At 38.3% G+C, this 19,204-nt stretch overlaps 1 long non-coding RNA gene across 1 annotated transcript in view; it reads left to right on the top strand.

Moving 5' to 3' along the window:
* Positions 1–14,843, top strand: part of LOC143683961 (uncharacterized) — a 31,308-nt gene extending 16,465 nt beyond the window's left edge. The window contains exons 2-3 of the long non-coding RNA XR_013175761.1: positions 11,479–11,556; positions 14,578–14,843. This is a non-coding gene — a long non-coding RNA (uncharacterized LOC143683961). The remainder of the gene's footprint in view (positions 1–11,478; positions 11,557–14,577) is intronic.
* Positions 14,844–19,204: the final 4,361 nt, after the last annotated feature.

The following is a 19,204-nucleotide window of genomic DNA, read 5'->3' as shown; positions in this document are numbered from 1 at the left end:
TTACCACTAGTAATGATTCATGACAGTCTAACCAATGAGACCTAATCTGAAGTCATTTAGTGTGGGTTCTGGGACAGATTTTACTTTACTAATTGTGCAGTAAAGGATTAAACTAGCCAAGAAGAAATTTAACCTTTGTTCATGGTTCTTGGGAGGTTAGCCTCTAAGCCATTGGATAGTCTTGTCTGTTGAGAATGTCTTTATTTATCTGGGGACCTTAGGTCATACTGGAAAGCCTATGCTAACATTAGGATGGTGGGTCCTATGATATCAACTCAACCCCCGGAGGAGCTGGAGACTAAGGATAGGCACAAGGCTGATCAGCAGTATCTATGTGGATGACCTCTAGTAAAAATTCTGGTCCCCGAGACTCAGGTTGGCCTTATTGCTTATTATTGTCACACACTGTTGCTGGGAAAAATTAACGATATCTACAGGACTCCACTGCGGGGAGGGGGAGGTATGACTGGAAATTCACATCTGTGACCTCTCCTTTACCCTGCCCTGTGATCCTCTTGGGTCTTAATCTGCATCTTCTTTTTGTAATGAATCATAACTGTGTGAGTATAATGACCTTTTTGATTTTGGGAGTCCTCCTTGCAGAATTCTTAAACATGGTGGCGGTCTTCGGGACCTCTGACCTTGAACTTAGTGTCGGAAGTGAAGGTGGTCTTACAGACTCCCAAATTTTGTACCAATAAAAGGGATAGATTAGTATGTCTGTTTCCTCCTTCTCCTTGCTGAGAGCACAGACCTAAATAGCTGGAACTGCAGCAATTATATTATGATGCTGAGGGAAAAGTCAAAGACCCTTCTATGTGGAGTCACTGAAATAATGCCAGAAACTGTCTACCTCCAGACTTCTTGTCACCTGAGAACAATAAACCTCTATTCAGGTTTTCTATTACTCATAGCTGAATGTAATCCCAACTGACATTTACACAAATTTATACTCTGGAAACTCACATAACACAGAAATGGAAACAGTAAGATTATGCCATTTTAGAAGTCAGAAAAAGAACATTCAGATAAGTAATTATTTTCCTGAATATTGTCTTCCTAGTATATATCACATTCAATAATTTGTAATTTAAGCTTCGTGGAGGTAGGGAACTTACCCAGAGGCTCCACTTCACCAATATATCTGGGGATACATCATGAATTATGCACAAAAAATATTTGCTACATGAAAATATTTGTTGAATTAATGGAGGTCATACAGTAGGAATCAGAGCAAGGAAGAACCCCAGTTTAATACAATTCCAAGCTCTTAACTAAATCTTGCCAAGAGTATTGACTCTCTTTCAGAGGCCCATTCCTAATTTTCTTTTGCAGAAATGAGAGTTGTTGCATAGACATATACCATGGATTACTACTTTGGGGGGAAAAATGCCTCTTAGGAAAAATCTGCTCTACAAAGTCTCTCTCAAAATTATAAGAGCCATCACCAAACACTGAAGTATTCTAATTGGTGCATTTCTTCTCACATTGTACAAACACCCAGAAGCAAGAGAAGAGCCAGAGATTGGAACATTTTCCTAAGGGAAAAGCTTAGGGAGGAGGAGGAATCTCATTCTGCTAATTAAAAGAATGAACTTGAGCTAAAAAGCCTTGTGGGACTGTTGTCGTAGTAACATGATCCAAATAAGAAAGCATTTCTCAGAGTTGCTATTCATGCTCTTGGTCTAGAAAGTGTTGCTTGTGATGCAAGATGCCAAGTTTTCAGGCCTAAACTTGGGAAATGTTGAACACTTATACCATGTCAGTCACAGCTAACCTCAAGACACAGGGAAGATTGCTTATAATGTTATGCAAATAGCCAGTAGGGAGAAAAACACAAGATAATTGCTAAGCATCACTTGTTAATGTTATTAAATGTCATCAGAAAAAAAATAATTGGGAGGATGCATTCCATCTTCCCTCATTTCTTTTGAATGATTAAGAACACTTTAGATTTAAATAAATATGTCATAATGAAAAGCATTTCATTAGAATGCATTAAATAGTATTTATCAGTTAGTTATTGCTGTGTAACAACACCTCTCCCCCAAACTCAGCAGCTCAATAAGCATTTCTTACTGATTTTGAGCCTATGGGTCAACTGGGTATTTCTGCTGATTGATGAAGGACTTGGTCGGCCTCAGCTGAGTTCACTGCTATACCGGCTGCAGATTAGGGGGGTGACTGCCTGTCTAGGACAGATACTTTCAGATGTTTAGGGGTTGTTTGGCTGAATGGCCTTGGTTGGAACAGCTGGGATCTCTTTTACATGATTGCTCATCCTCCAGCATTCCAGGCAGGCTTGTGTACATGATAGGGGGTGGGTTCTTAGAGAGAGCAGAGGTGTAGAGGCCTCAACTTTTGTTCCAGAACTCTCAAAAGTCACTTCCACTGCATTTCAATAGCCAAAGCAAGTGACAAGACCATCCCAGGTTCAACGGATGGAGAAAAGACTTCATCTCTTGATGTGATAGTGGAAGTTGTAGAGTGACATTGTAAATGCCACGGATATGAGAAAGGATGAAGAATTGTGGACTTTTTTCAATCAATCTACCTGATTTAGTTTGCTACAGCTGCCAGAATGCAACACACAAAACAAGGATTGGCTTTTAATAAGGAGATTTATTTAGTTACAAGTTTATAGTTCTTCTGAGGAAAGGCAGCTGGGTTTCCTCTGGCTTTCTCTATCACATGGGAAGACACACAGTGAACGTCTGCTGGACTTCCCTTCCAGCTTTTGAGTTCAGTGGCTTTCTCTGGGGTGATTCTTTTCTGCATCTCCAAATATCTGGGTCTGAGCTCCGGGTGCTGAGGTGAGGTATGCTGAGCTGCTGAGCTCTCTTCTAACCTCTCCCTTTTAAGCCTCCAGCTAATTACATTAAACCTTACTCATTGTGGAAGACACTCCCCTTAGCTGATCACAAGTATAATCAGCTATAGATGAATTTCACATTCTGATGATTTAAAGCCACAGCAACAGAAAAACAGGACATCATCACCTGGCCAAGTTGATCTGATAGAATCGTCTTTTTCTTTCTCACTTTGAAAATGATTCATCGATGTTTATCACAAATAATAAATTGTACCTCACTTAGAAACAGTTGTACCACATCAGTTAAAAAATGTATTATTTGAAGATAGAACAGAATTTTCCAATTAGAGCAGAATTTAATTTAATTCAACTTGATTTGTAATTATGGGGTTCTACTTTTGTTTAGTACTAACTTAGGCCCATGAGGGTCTCACAGAAAGATGAGATAGGGGACACCAGAGAAGTAAACTGAGGTTTTGGACTATGCTGATATTTTTTCATGGTGGGATAGACTAAAGACTAAAGATATGCCAAAAATAGGGTTATGCAAAGTGAGCTTATTCTAAATATTTATAGTGTACAAATTAATTTAAATCATAAAAACACAAATTGGTGTATTTATACTTGTCACAGGAGAAATTTTAAAATATGAATTCATGGTGAAATGCTCTTTGGTTGGGATTCAACATACTGAGAATAAATGTCTTTTTCCATCATGTCAATGCACTGATGCGATAGTTCACAAAACCTCATTTGGAGATATGACATCACCACGAGTTTTAATTTAATCTCATTGTGAGACTTGGGCCATGTGCCTCTCTTAACCGCCTTCTCTCCCTTCATACTTCTTTACTCCCAAATGTGATATCACCTAATCAGCCATAATTCCTATCTCTAGAAGTGTACACATTTGAGTGTGGGGAGAGGATGGAGGGGAAGAAAACGCCTCCAGCATTTCCTTTGGTTGAACTCTTTCTAAATGTCCTGCTTTCATAAAATCTTTCCTGGACTCTCCCTTCTAATGGCCCTTGGTCTCCAAACTCCCAAACGCCAGGTAAAAAGTAATATTTATAGATTGATTTTCCAATTCATTTCCATTAGAACGCTAACATTCACAATCCCTATTTAACATTTAAAAATAGATCCTATATCTATGCATATCTCTATTGTACGAATTGCCACACTGAATTGAAATCTATTCTCCACTGTCTCCCTACAATGGGACTATGATATTTTTAAAAGCAGAAATGGTGTTCTATTAATCTTTTTAATAGTACCACCTAACACAGTATCTAACACAAAAGGGCATGAAAATTCCTTGAACGAGATGAATTGAATTAGGAATTCTACTCCAAAGCAGATGCTTATCTTTTGCTCCCTCATTTGAAATGTCTACTGTCACCCTTTTCATCTTTCTCATTGTGATAGTTTTTTGAGTTTTATTTCCACATCACGGGTTCATTTTTGTTCACGTTATTAGTTTTGGTGTTTACCTCCTCCTGTATGTTTTAACTCTCCTATTGAATTTTGTGTTTCCTTACTATTCATCTTTTTATTTTACTCTTGCCTTTGGTCTTAACCTGTTCCCTTTTCAATGCAGCCCATCTTTTTCTTATGGATAGCTCTTTCAGTTTCATAGAGGCTATAATCTATTGCATAGACTGAGGACGACCAAGCATTTCCTGAAATTTTGTCTAACTATGATAGAAATAAATACCAGACATTTGCTATTCTTCTGGGACCATGTTTTTATTTTTATCATATTCTGCCATGCTTTTTTGTAGTCTGTGTTTTTCCTATTAACTATTCTCAGATGATTGCACTTCAAGATAAACTCTATCCAGACCCATGTGGATTTGTGAACAGAGAGAATGAATGACGAGATTATTCTTGCCTCCACCTTTCTATCTGCTAATGTTCAAATTCTTCTATTTCATTAACAGTTGAAAGACTGGATGAAGGGCAAAGAGTCTTATCTAAATGCCAACTTCCAAGTTGCATTCACAAGCTTCAGCTCTGCTTAAGGCATCTGCATCTCCCCAACTCTCACTCACCAACTCTCTTCGATTCAAGTCTGCCATTCCCAGCAGGAACTTTCTTCCTTTATCTGCCCCAGCCTTTAGTATTTTGTTTGGGGATTTTCGTCTTCTAGGATGAAATGTGCCTCCACATCCCATACCTCACCCCTACTTCTTGTTAGCTTTTTTCCTATCTGAAATTGCTTTCTTTGAGTGACTATTGCAGTGGACATTTGTTATTTTTGGCCATCCCTGTATCCATTTGCCCCCCTTCTGAGGGCAGCCTTTGCTTTACATTTGGGTATCTAACACTCTACCATTTGCAGACCATGTGAGTCAGGTGGTGCTGCTTTTATCCCAAGCTCTAGAGGAAACCTATCATTCATGCCAAGGTAATAAGAATATCTCACACCCTGGGCCACAGTGATTATTTCTGAAATTTGCATTTCACCAAGTAAGAAGATCTTTTGTCTGAGCTAGGGGTAGCCAATAAAGATGACAATAATAGTGATTGTGCTAATGATGATGGCTAACACTTATTGGATACTTACTGTATTAGTATCTGAAGGCTGCAGTAATAATTTCACATAAACTGGGTGGCTTAAAAGAGCAGAAATTTATTCTTTCACTGTTCTTGAGGTCAGAAGTCCAAAATAAGGTGTCAGCAGGACCTTTTCCCCTCAAAGCCTCCTTCTTTGCCTCCTTTTACCTTCTGGTGGCTGCAGGTGTTCCTTGGCACTCCTTGGCTTTTTGCTATATCGTGGCAATCTCTACCTCTGTTTTCACATGACCTTCTTCCCTGTGCCTCTCTTCTTCTTCTGTGTGCCCTTTCCTCTTATAAAGACAAGAGGCATCTGATTTAGGACTCACCCTAACCTGGTATGATCTCATCTTAATAACATTTACAAAGACCTTCTTTCCAAATGAAGTCACAGTCTGAGGCTTCAGGTGCACATGAATTTGTGGGGACACTGTTCAATCTACTAAACTTAAGTGCTAAGCACTGCTCTAACTTTTATACATACTCATTCATTTACATCTCAGAATAGTTTCATGAGGTCATACCACGATGATTCTTACTTTACGGATGAGAAAAGTGAGGTGCAGAGATGTTAAACAAATGCTCTCTTTTCTTTTGGACTTGAAGTGGTGAGTATGTAGAGATGGAGCTTCAGCAACCACCTTGCTCCCTTGTTGGGAGAGCATGTTTGAGAAGGTGGCCAGATAGTGTGCTCCATAAGGATGGAGATTTTTATCTCTTTTGTTCACAGCTTTATCCTGAGGGTCTGGAACCAGATAAATATGTGTAGAATAAAAGAAGGAAGGGAAGGAAGGAAGGAGGGAGGGAGGAAACCAAGCCTGAGAAAAAGACTCAAAAATTAGAGATCAAAATTGTATCCAGGTGACTTCAATGTTAAGCTGTACCTAAAGCCACAAAAACGTGACTTTTCAGTAATGGGAACTGGTAAATTCCGCTGGGCTTGAATCAGTTTAGACGGTTTCCTGTCATTCGTAAACAAAGGAAACCTACCTAAGAGGAATGGAGAACAAGGGAGTGGCATGTGGAGTGGAAACTCACAATTCTGTCCCCCTAGAAAGCAGTAATCATGTGGGAGATGGACTGCCATCTGGTAGAACCTGGCTTTACCCTGAGTAGAAAACTGGGTACTTGTTTTTGTCCTTTAGTGAGATATAATTTACATGAATGAAATGAACACATTCTAAGTGTACAGTTTGATGAGTTTTAGCACATCTATTCACCCATGTAACCATGGCACCTCAGGCCCCTTTCCAGGCAATCCTTGCCCACATGCCATCACTGTAGGTTAGTTTTGCCTGTTCTTGAACTTTATATAAATGGAATAGTATGGTATGTACTCTTATGTATGGACCCCATTCATGTGATATAATTATTCTGAGGTTTATCCATGTTGTTGTATTTATGCTCCTTTTTATTTCTGAGTCATGTTCCATTATATGAATATGTCACAATTTTTAGGATCCATTCTTCTGTTGATGGATATTTGGGTTGTTTCTTACGGATAAAGTTTTTAAATTCAATTTCAAATTCTTCAGAGTACCAAGTTCTCAGAAATTCCAATCTCAGCTAAATTACAATTATTAATAGGTGTGTTTTCATCTTTCTCTTTTACCCCTTTGCATGTTATAGTGTAAATCTAAGAGGAGCTATCAGGAATTTTTATTTGTGCCTACTTTTTTGCCATTTGTGTCAAATCTCTGTGATTGTATCTACCTCTTGCTATGTAATGCCTTCTTTTCACATTATCCGTGTTCTGAATTTGACTTTTTTTGGTAGTAGTATGGCCGTGCTAGCTTTCCTAAGATTAGTGTTTGCCTGGTATATGCCTTATGTTCTTTTCTTTTTTATTCTATTTATGTCTTTAAATTCAAATGAGTTTCTTAAGGCAGCTTAATAGTGAGCCTTGGTTTATTTTACCCAGTCTTATACTCCATGCCTTTTAATTGGAGTACTTAGACTATATGCTATATAATGTTATATATAACTATGTGATTATTATATATTTGGGTTGAAACCTATGATCTTTATATGCATGTTCATTGCGTCTGTGTGGTAGTTAGATTCAGTTGTCAAATTGTCCAGGTGAAGGCACCTAGTTCTGTTGCTGCGGATATGAGCCAATGGTATATGAACTTCATCTGTTGCTCATTACATCTGCCATCGGCTAAGAGGCATGCCTGCTGTAATGAATGATGTTTGATTTAATTGGCTGGTGCTTAAATGAGAGAGCGCAGCGTAGCACAGCCCAAGCAGCTCAGCATGCTTCATCTCAGCACTCGCAGCTCAGCCCAGGCCTCTGGAGATGCAGAAAGAATTCACCCTGGGGAAAGCTGTTGGAACCCAGAGGCCTGGAGAGAAGGCCAGCAGAGACCATCCTGAGCCTTCCTACATAAGAAAGAACCTCAGATGAAAGTTAGCTGCCTTTCCTCTGAAGAACCAGCAAAATAAATCCCCTTTTATTAACAGCCAGTCCATCTCTGGTGTGTTGCATTCTGGCAGCTAGCAAACGAGAACAGTGTCCCATCTTTTCTCCCTCTAACCATTATTCTGCATTTTTTATCATACTATTTTATTCTTGCTATTGGCTTACCAGCTCAATCTCTTTGGTATACATTTTTAGTGTTTGTCCTCAAATTTACAATCAGCATCTTTAACTTTCATATTCCGCTATCAGTTGACATATCAGAACCTTACAACTTTATGCTTGCATTTCCATCTCCTGTCTGTTATGCTTTTCTTCATACTTTTTACTTCTACTTATCATATAAAGACCACAATACTCTGTTGTTATTACTTTTTTATTTAAACAATTATCTTTAGATAGACTAAAATAATAAGAAAAAAACGTATTTTCTGTGTAAATATTAACTATTTCCATTTTTCTTCATTCTTTTGTACAATGCCAAATTTCTATCTGGTATCATTTTCCTTCTGTCTTTATTCCTTTAATGTTACCAGTAGTACAGGTTTGATGGCAAAGAATTTTATCAGCATTTATTTATCTGTAGAAATCTATTTATCTTCATTTTGCAAGATTTTCTTTTTTGACTGGATATAGATTTTTAAATTGACATGTTTCTTTTTCTGACACACTCTAAAGTTATAATTTTCTTGACTTCCTGTTTACAAAGTGTCTAACAAGATGTCTGTGGTAAATTCTTAATTTTTTTCCTTTTATAAATAATGTGTCTTTTTTCCCTGCTACTTACAGTCAATATTATCTTTATTGTTGGTTTCTAGAATTTGATTATGACCTGCTTTGATATGTTTATCTCTATGTTTATCATTCTTGGGGTTTGTTGTGATTTTTCAATTTGAGATTTATAATTTTTTAAAATCAAATTTGGAAAAATTTCAGTCAGTATGTCTTCAGATTATTTCTTCTGTCTCCTCTCCTTCTCTTTTCCTTCTGGGACTCCAGTTTCACCTATATTAGACCCCTCAACATTGTTTCCCCATTCATCAAGCCACTGTTCATTTTTTCTTTTCAATCATTTTTCTCTTTGTCCTTCAGTTTGAATAATTTCTATTGCTATTCATTCAAGTTCATTGATTTTCTTTCTTCCTGGTCTATTTTATTTGCTCTTAATCTCATCTAGTGAACTTTCATTTCAGATGGTGTATTTTTTCATCTCTATAATTTCTGTTTGGGTCTGTTTTATAGCTCTTATTTCTCTTCACCTTATGTTCATGTTTTCCTTTTAATATTTGCATACATTTATAATCACAGTTTTAATATTTACCTAATTCCACCATATCTATCCCAGTATTTGTTGAGCTCTTGGAATTGTTCAACTCGCAGCTGTGCAGATATCTAAAGTTTTTCCTCTCTGTAGCTCCTTATTCTCTGCAACTCTCTCTTGCATCTTCCAGCAGCCTCAATCTCTGTAAATTCCAGTCTCTGTCATCTCACTCATTTGGATTGCCATGCTCTGCTGTGCATTCTCCCTTTTTGAACCCCAGTCTAGAATGTGCATGTAAGTATAGAGTTGAGACAATCCAGGAATCACTCAGATTGCTTGAGTTTTCTTAGGGAACATAGACTTTCACTCCCCGCTGTCAAGTGTGTGAGAAAAGTTGTTTCACATTTTTTGTCCAATTTTCTAGTTGCTTATGGTGGAAGGGTGTTGCAGCTACTGCATCATGAGAAGAGACAGATGCCATTTTAAGTTAAAAGTTTCACTGCATGAAGTTTCTACATTGAGTATCTTCCCCTTGGATGGTTTTAACTAGACTACCCCTTATTATTATTATCTCCTCCAGCAGTTAGCCAGGTTATAATAAGGAAAAACATGCTTATTTTCATATTTTATCAAGCATATGACTGAGACTTTATTTCAAAAATAAACCAGACTAAAATCCGATCCCCTAAAAAACCTTTACATCTTTTAAATCAGATTATTCTTGCTGCTCTATTAGTGGAAATGATGGTGATGTGATTCTTTTCAGTAGATATCCTGGATCAGAATCACATAAACACTCATTTCCGCATCACTGAGAAGCCATTCAAAGGCACAGCATTTTTAAAAGCCAAATTACACAGCAGCAGAGCCAAACATGCAAATGGATTTCATTATTGTCATTGTTGTTATTTTTCTTATGTTTCTATAAGGAAACTTGTTTACCTTAGGACATTTTTTTCTTCTTAATTTTCTTGCATTTGGATTATAAATATGTTTAATATTTTTTTCTGGTATATACATGTCCTTGCCAATTTCTTCTCTGTCATGGTGACTGCTATGTGGATTATGCATCTGAGACATTCAATAATCATGTGATGATGATAGCTCCTTGGCACTTAACTCTTAAAAGAATACCACAAAATGTAAAAAAATTAGAAACATGGGGAGGGTAAGAAAGGGGTGTCTTCTTTTCTTAACTTTCTATTTGATTTAAATTTTTAATATGTCCTTATTAATAAAGCTCTTAATGGAAGTGATGATAAACATTTAGATATAACTGATTTTTTTTATTTCTCAAATCATAACTGACTTTAAAAAAAGTTCATGGCTCCAGGCTCAATTTTTATGAGCGTTTTTCAATTCTTGGCCCAATGGAATAGAGATATAAATCATTTACCACCTCAGTGCACTAATGAGATGTTGTATCACTAAATTGCACAGAAACATCCTCATGTTCACTGATGGAAAATTACACACACACACAACACATGTCCATTAAGGCAAACACCTAAGCCTAAACCTTAATCCCATCAAATTTCTCTGTCTCTGAAGAAGACATCTTGGTCCTTCTGGATAAACATAGCAAGTGATGCTTGTGGTGGTTGCAATTTCAGATTAATGGCCTACTCGAGTGTGAAGACTAAAAGAAATGATAGCCAGTTGGAAGTATTAATCATTTCTTGACAGCCTGTCCTAATAGCACCATTTTTATAGCTTCTGTGGTAATTCTGCTTCAGACTGAAATCATTCAGTTATATATCAACCATGTTTGCAACAGCTCTCCCAGTTTTCAATACGGTACCCAGAACTAGGAAGGAGCTTGGGAGAGAGGATGTGGCTGGATGATGCATTGTCAGTGAACCAGGAGCATTCATGTCAGCCTCGAGTTTTAGTTAGATGCAAACATGATCTTAAAATCCTGAGCAAAAGAGCATTGCCTTTGAAGTCAGAGAGAAAAAAAAACACGCAAAATAAGAGATAAGCTCTCTTTCTCTGTGACAATTATTCTTAGTGCTTTAAAATATAAATATAAATGGACCTTTTTTTCCCTGTAGCTTTTGTTTGATCTATTGATGTTTCTTGATGGCCCATGTTTATTTTAAACTCTGTCATAATGAGCTGAAATCATGAGGCTTCATTGTTTGTTAGTAGAAACTGCAAATGCACATTTGAAATTACAAATGGTAATTCCAATCATGACAACCTTAATTAAAAATATAGTTAATATTTATTGTGCCAAGCTTTTTGAGAATTAACTCTGCTTCAGTCCTCTCTTAGCCCTTGCCCGCCTATGACTTACTCCCGACACCAAAGGCGAGTCATTATGGTCAAATCTAAGTCGGATCATGTCATTCTTCTCCTCAAAGCCTTCCCATTGCTTCCCATCTTACTCAATAAAAGTCAAAGCTTTTTTATGCTCTACAGGGTCTCAGGACTAGCGTTGGCAAGCCACAGCCTGTGGGCCAAATCCAGCCCATTGCCTATTTTTGTGTAGGCTTTGAGGTAAGGATGATTTTCCCATTTTTTAATGGTTGAAAAAAAAATGTCAAAACGAAAATATTTTGTTGCATATAAAAATTATATAAAACTCTAATTTCAGTGTCCATAAATAAAGTTTTACTGGGACACAGCAAGGAACATTCGCTTACACATTGTCTGTGGCTGTTTTCCCACTACAAGGGCAGACTTGAGCACTCGTTAATGGTGACCATAGGTTCCACAAAGACAATCATGTTTACTATTTGGCCCTTTACAGACAAAAATTTGCCTACCCTTGCCCTAGGACATCTGCCATGGCCCCACTCATCTCCTGGACTACTAAGTCCTATTCTCCCTGACAACTCTACAACACCAGCAGGGTTCTGTTCCTTGATCACGACAGGCATGCTGCCTGCTCAGTAGCTTTACTCTGCTTTTGGCTTAAAACATCTTAGGCCTGGCTTTCCTCCTTATTTGCTCCAGGTCTTTATTCAGATGTCTCTTCACTAAGCCTTCCTAGTCATCATGTTTAAAAGTGCAATCCTTCTCCCTCACCCTTTTTCCCGGATCTTGGGCCAGGGAGGTTACTTCAACTGAGAAGACAGGCTTTGGAAAATTAGAATCATCAGGGGTTAAAAAGGGCAGCCGGTGTGATCTTTTCTAAATGTAAATCCAATCATGCCAGTTCTCTTCCCCTATCTGCTCTTACTAGAAAGTCTTACACTGTTTCCCATTAATCTGGGAACAAAGACCACATTTCTTAACATGGCCTTGCAGGTTCTGGTCCTGGCCTAAATCTCCAGCTACACCTCTTGCCAAAAACCCTATCCCTTATTAAGTGCTTTTGTTTTAGCTCTTCAAATGCTGTATGTTCCCTTCTACCACAGGACATTTGCATAAGCCCTTGCCTCTGTCTGAAATGCCCTTCCCTTTCCTCACTCTATAGTTCTTATCATAAGCCTCATTAGCTTAAGGAAATCTTTTCTGACATCTTGACTTCCTCCACTGCTGGTCTGAATCAGATTCCATTTCCACATGGTAACCCTCTCACTTTGATGCTGAATTATTAATGTGTTTATATTATTATTTGCTTTTCCTAAACTGCAAACTATTATGATCATGATTATCATCATCATTGTCATCATCATCACCACCATCATCTTCATCATTTACATCTCTCTACTCTGGCAGATGCCTGCTCTGATACACATTTTTCAGTCTCCACTCTCTCCACAATATGAATATTGGCCTAATGGTTAGCACATCTGCCAACAAGTTGTTCACTGTAGTTGAGGTCAGCCTGGGGATGTTCATACTCAACCCACATAAGATTTGCAGAGTAGGTTCTGTTTTGTTTTGCAGTGAGACATTTCCTCTCTCAGCAGAACTGAGCTAATTTGTTCGATCATGACCTTGGCTGAACCTAACAATAATTAAATGAAATATCTCACAACTTGCATCTTTGGAATTTCTTTTCAATTCCTAAAGGGGGAAGGCATTTAATGAAACAGCCAAATAAAAATCATTTATCCTTCAAAGCTGAATTTCAAAGGGACTTTGAATGAGTATCTATAAGATCATCAAGATCTCCCCAAATTGGATATAATAAATTTAAATCTTTTAGCACAAAATATCAGTTGAGAAATGAATGAATTTCCTTGTGTGAGACATTCTCAAAAGATGAGTAATTTTTCATCAAGGCTTTTGTATTAGTTTTCTGGTAACTGTGACACCACCACACAATGGGCTGACTTAACCAGCAGGATTTATTGGCTTACAATTCCAAAGGCTAGAAGACTTCCTTTCTTCTAGGGTTGGTAGCTTTTTCTGGTGGGCCTGCAATCCTTAGAGTTCCTTGGCTTTCCCATCACATGGTGATGTCCTCTCCTTTCTCTTCTGGGTTCCATTGGCTTCTGGCTTCTGGCTTCAGGCTTCTCCCTATGGCTTCCTCTTCATAAGGCCTCCAGTAACAGAATTAAAACCCATCCTGATTTGGTCGGCCTCAATTTAACTGAAAATAGCATCTTCATAAGGTCTTATTTACAATGGGTTCACACCTCCCTAAAAATGGATTAAGATTAAGTACATTTTTGTGTGTGTGGTATAAAACTCAATCTGCCACAGGTTTCAATGGTTTTATAAAAATGATCGCTACATTAGTCAGGATAAGCTAGGCTATGCTACAGTAACAAATATATCTATCCCCAAGTCTCAGTGACTTAAGACAGTAAAATTTTATGTATTTCTCAAATCACTGTCAAATACCAGTCAGGGAGCTCTCTTCAACCTGGAACATAGGGTCTCCAAGGTTGTTGAAGCAGAGAAAGAAAGAGATGAAGGAGGTACACAGGCTCTGAACTTCATTGTCCTGAACACTGTATATGGTGTATACACTGTATACATCACTCCCAATTTTGTCTAATTTACCTGCAAGGAAGACTAAGAACTGTAGTTTTACAAGTTATACTTGCTTGATTAGCACAAAGAATCTCTGCCACAGCAGCAAACATTTATAAAGGAATTGCTATGAGGCAGACACTAAACCATAACATCCTTTGTCTTGTTGTTGTTTTCATATTTTTAATATTATTAGTTATCAACCTCTTATGCTTATCTCCATTTTCAGATAGAGAAATCGTGTCCAGAGAGGTGAATCTTCTTACTCAAAATCATACAACTCTTAAGTGGAAAAGTCAGAATTTTAACCACTCCTGTGACTACCAGGCTCAAGCTCTGTACCACTGTTGCTAGTCAGCATCTATTCAGGGATTAGTTCTTGGTGTGAGCTACTGAACTTTTGCTAGGACAAAAATAGTTTGCTGTGTGCAAAGGGGCTCCTTTTACTGCTGCTAGGTTCCTTTCATCCTAGCACTACTGGTGATGATGATGGAACCTAGATGTAGAATTCAAGGTGGAATCCAGATGTAGAATTCAAGGTGCATTATCATGCTCAATAAGTAGTATTTATGAGTAGGATGCTAGTAGTTATTGAGCTTTATCATGTGTTAAGCAACTCAATGATGTAAATTTTACTTCTCTTTACAGGCGAAGAAACAGCCTCAGCTGAAAAGTGATGGAGCCAGAGTTTGAAGCCATGGGCTCAGGCTCCAGAATCCACAGGCTAGTTGTATTTGGCTCATGAATCATCAACTGTTTGCTAGGGATTATATGACAGAGTACTTACTGCCTAATTGGAAAAGTGAGGCATACAACCAACAAATAAAGGCAACAGAGAATAACAAAATATATTGAAAGATGAAGAGTTAAGTTAGTGAACTCAACTAAGACAAATGTCTGGGTCTTAAGTATTTTATTTCTGTTTCAAAGGAAGAAATTTTCTTCTTTTCTAAAGAGAACTCTTTCTTCTGCACCCTTAATTCTGCCTCCATGAATTATCTCTTCTGTCAGTCTTCTAGGATGTTTCTCTCTGTCCAAAAGGTGTATAATCTTCTCTTATCCCCACTTCAATTCTTATCCTATCTCTTACCCAAGTGCTCAAAATATAGTATATTTTAGGAATTCCAAACACAAATGCCAACAGGACCAGGCTAGTAGCCTACATAAACAAAGCAAGCTAGGTATTAAAGCAATAATAGAAAGGGGTGGGGAGTGTGGTAAACTCAAATATGCATGCCCCATTTGAGACAGCAACTACGTCATAGCCTTAAAAAATTGTTGCCATGTAAGTAACAGCAAACTCAATAGTACAGCTTTTTCAATTTTTTGAGACTAGTTAGGAATCCAGAATTTTCATGTACAATCTCCTGATAGATGTTAACAACCAACATAAATAGTTTCTAGAAAGTACAAGCCAAATAAAACTGATCTGTGGTCTACCTTTGCTTGGTAGATATTATATTGCAATCTTTGTTGTATTTTCACTATTTCTTGGGTTGTACATTAAGCTCTTACATTCCCTAACCAACTTGAAGTTCATTTGTCTCCTGGCCTCCAAGCCCAGAAATCTCATCACAATGGCTATTTTTTATTTTTTTGGTGATATTTTGTATTGTTGACATCATATCTTTTTAAAAATAACACTTAAAATATATTTGAAACATGTTTGAAAACATGTTTTAAAAAAACAACATCGTAGACAAAATGGGAGATACCAAGAACCTTGAAAGGGAAAGGAATATAATCTCAAATCCCATTTCTCTTTAGCCATTGTTAAGTTTTAGTTTCCTATCTTTTCAGTAATATATAGACACAATCCTCTCTAATCCCTACTGAGTGCTAGGTTTTGTCTTGGTCTGGAGCAACAGCAATGAACCAAGCAGACAAATGGCCATGCCTTCTTGGAGCTCTCATTTTACTGGGGCTGCAGGCAGTGTTCTAGCTTGCTAGCTGCTGGAATGCAACACACCAGAGATGGATTGTCATTTTTTTTTTCATACATGGGCAGGCACCGGGAATCGAACCCGGGTCCTCTGGCATGGCAGGCAAGTGTTCTTGCCTGCTGAGCCACCGTGGCCTGCCCTGGATTGGCTTTTAATAAAAGAGGATTTATTTCATTAGTTCTTCAGAGGAAAGGCAGCTAACTTCCAACTGAGGTTCTTTCTTATGCGGGGAAAGCACAGGGTGATTTGCTGGCCTTCTCTCCGGGCCTCTGGGTTCCAACAACTTTCCCCAGGGTAATTACTTTCTGCATCTCCAAAGGCCTGGGCTGAGCTGCTAGTGCTGAGATGAGGAATGCCGAGCTGCTTGGGCTGTGCTACGTTGAGCTCTCTCACTTAAGCACCAGCCAATTAAATTAAACATCATTCGTTACAGCAGGCACGCCTCTTAGCCGACTGCAGATGTAATCAGCAACAGATGCCATCGGCTCATGTCCACAGCAATATAACTAGGCACCTTCACCTGGCCAAGTTGACAACTGAATCTAACTACCACAGGGGGTCAGACAACAAATACAATGAACGGGTAAAATCCATAGAATATGAGATGGTGATTAGTGCTAGGTAAGGGCTATCAGGAGTGGAGAGAGAGGGGAACAGGGTTCAATTACAGTGGGATGGCAGGGACACTTTTGTGGAAAAGGAATATTCTAGAGAGACTGCAGAGAGGGAGACGTGAAGACAACAGAGGGATGAGATCCAGCAACAGAAGGGACAGCAGGGATCAAGCCCTGGAACCAGAGCCACTGTGGCTGGAGAACAGGGATAGACACAGACAGGAAGGGGGATGAGTCAGAAAAGTGAGGGCAGACTGATGGTAAAAGACGTGTAGCCAGAGAGTGCCGCTGGCTCCATTCTGAATGAAATGGGAAGTCACTGAATTTTGTTGAGCAGAGGAGTGACACGATCTGACTCATGTTTAACAAGATTACTCGGACTGCTGTGGGGCCAGGATGGAATCAGGGAGACTAATAAGAAAGCTATTGTAATAATTTAGGTAGAGATGGTGGTAGAAGACTTGACCTACCATCAGTGCCTCAGATTGGTCCTTTCCTCTGTTGGTTGATTTCTCTTACCAAGGACACATGGGGTAATACTAATTGCCCATCTCTTTCAGCCTCAATCCCTACCTCCTCCCACCACCCAACCCCCAACTACCTAATTGGGCTGTGTATTTGTCTCTTATTGAGAGCCCGTCCTGACCATTTTCAGGACGGGTCTTATATGTAGCTGCAGAATGGACTATAATTACATAGCCTATATTTATATTTAATGCCATAGATACTCATTGTTATGAGTCTGCACATGTGCACAATGGGCTGTGTTACCTTGAACATGTTAAGCTGACTGTAATTTGCAGGGCCGCATGTTTATGTATCAGTCTGAAGTCAAGCTGTTATTATCTTTATTATAGCTCAAAATAATTCTGGCATTAAATCGAACCTCTCAGATGGTCCTGGTAATCACACTTTCTTGGAATCATAAAATATTTTGGTCTGAACCATGAAGAACTCCTGCTGTGGCCTGCTGGGAACCGAGACAAAGAGAAGTTTCTTGTTTATCTGTACATTTTTTTTTTTGCTCCCAAATCAGAAAGCATTGCCTTTTAGCTGTACACCCCATTGAATGTCCAGCTTTTGTTTGTGTTGAAAGCCAAATCAATAGTTACAGTAAGTGATTAAATACCGCCTGGAGAGGCCAGTCATGGGTCAGTTCATTACAGAGGGAGCACTGGGGAAGGCAGCTTTAGAAAAATACAGAGAAACATTAGTCTGAGCTTAAGGGGGCTGGGAGTCTAGTTCTTGCTATGCTGCTAAGTTGCTCTGTGACTTATCCTCTCTGCACCTCAATTTTCTTGTATGTATTATATGAGGATTAGTCTGGCAAATTAATATCCCTTTCACCACTAAAATTCTGTCATTATATACTATTTACAAAGCATATTGGAGATTAGCCAGCTCTTCCAAATGCATATTCCAATAAGTAGAGGGAATTACTTCTGATGGAATATTATGCAGCCACCAAAAGAAGTGTCCTCTAACAATAATTAATGACATGGATCATCATGCGAAAAAAGAATTTTTGAAAAAAATGAAATTACATGTGGATAGGAAAAGACAAATATAAACAGACTTTATTTCTGGATTATTAATTTTGGGATGACTTATTTTATTCCTAATATTTTAAATATATTTTTCAAACTATCTAAAATGTGTAATAAATATTTGTAAAGTCTTTTTAATTATCATGAAAAGAAACCCTTAAATAGTCATCCAACTATGCACATAATTTAAATACATATAGATACAATTAGACATAATGCTGTAACTGTAGCAAAGGAAAAAACCAAGTAAATTATGATGAAATAACACATATTTCAAAATATAAATGTTTGGGCTTAACTATACTAGAAGTCACAATGAAGTGTCTTGACACCTGTACCCATAGATGGAGGAATCATGGATGTGGCAGCTTCTGGTTCAGGCTGATTCAGTGTAGTGGATGGCAATTCAGAGACAAAGACCCTCATGGTTGCTGGTGATAGGATTTTGCCAAAGAGTTGGTATAGTTACAACAAAACAAAGTATAGATTTCTCAGGATTTACCTAGTAGTTTCACTTTTGGGAAATATCACTGAGTACTAAAATCCTACAAAAATACATTGTGTTCTTATGCAAATGGAGGTTAGGCTCTAATCTCAGCTTTTTCACCTACATGAATGGTATTAGAAGGTCAGGTAGAATGTGCGGACAATTCTTCCTAGGGTAGGACCATATTATGCATTGCAAAGCACTTGCATCTCAAAGCATTCTTTCCCCTTCTCTAAAAACTATGACAACCAAGAAATGCTCCCACGGGTTTCCACAAACCCCCTTCGGAAAAACACCAACACTGTCAAGAAGCCCCGTTCTAGCCCAGCTCTGTATTTGCAGCTCTAACTCTCCCATTTGTCCTCCCATCCCTAAAAACCCATAGCTTAGTCCCTGCATTCGACATGCTGTCTCATGTCTCTGTCCTTCTGTAGATGCTCATCCATCCATCTGGAGTAATCCACCTCCTTAGCTTCCTGTCCAAATATGATCACATTTCATCAAATGTGAGGTGCCTTTGTCATCTAAGATACATCGTTATTTTATGCACCACCAGGAAAGAAGAAAATGCTGTTAAGAAATCTGTGGCATGAAATTCAATGCAAGATGCACCCCTGTTTCTGAGATATGAAATGTGAAAAAAAAATGTGCATTAGCATTGATGAAATGTGGTATTTACCTTTC

Source organism: Tamandua tetradactyla, chromosome 1 (assembly GCF_023851605.1).
Source record: "Tamandua tetradactyla isolate mTamTet1 chromosome 1, mTamTet1.pri, whole genome shotgun sequence".
Lineage (NCBI taxonomy): Eukaryota > Metazoa > Chordata > Mammalia > Pilosa > Myrmecophagidae > Tamandua > Tamandua tetradactyla.
Note: the sequence above shows the minus strand (reverse complement) of the source record. Positions and strands in the feature narration are given on the sequence as shown.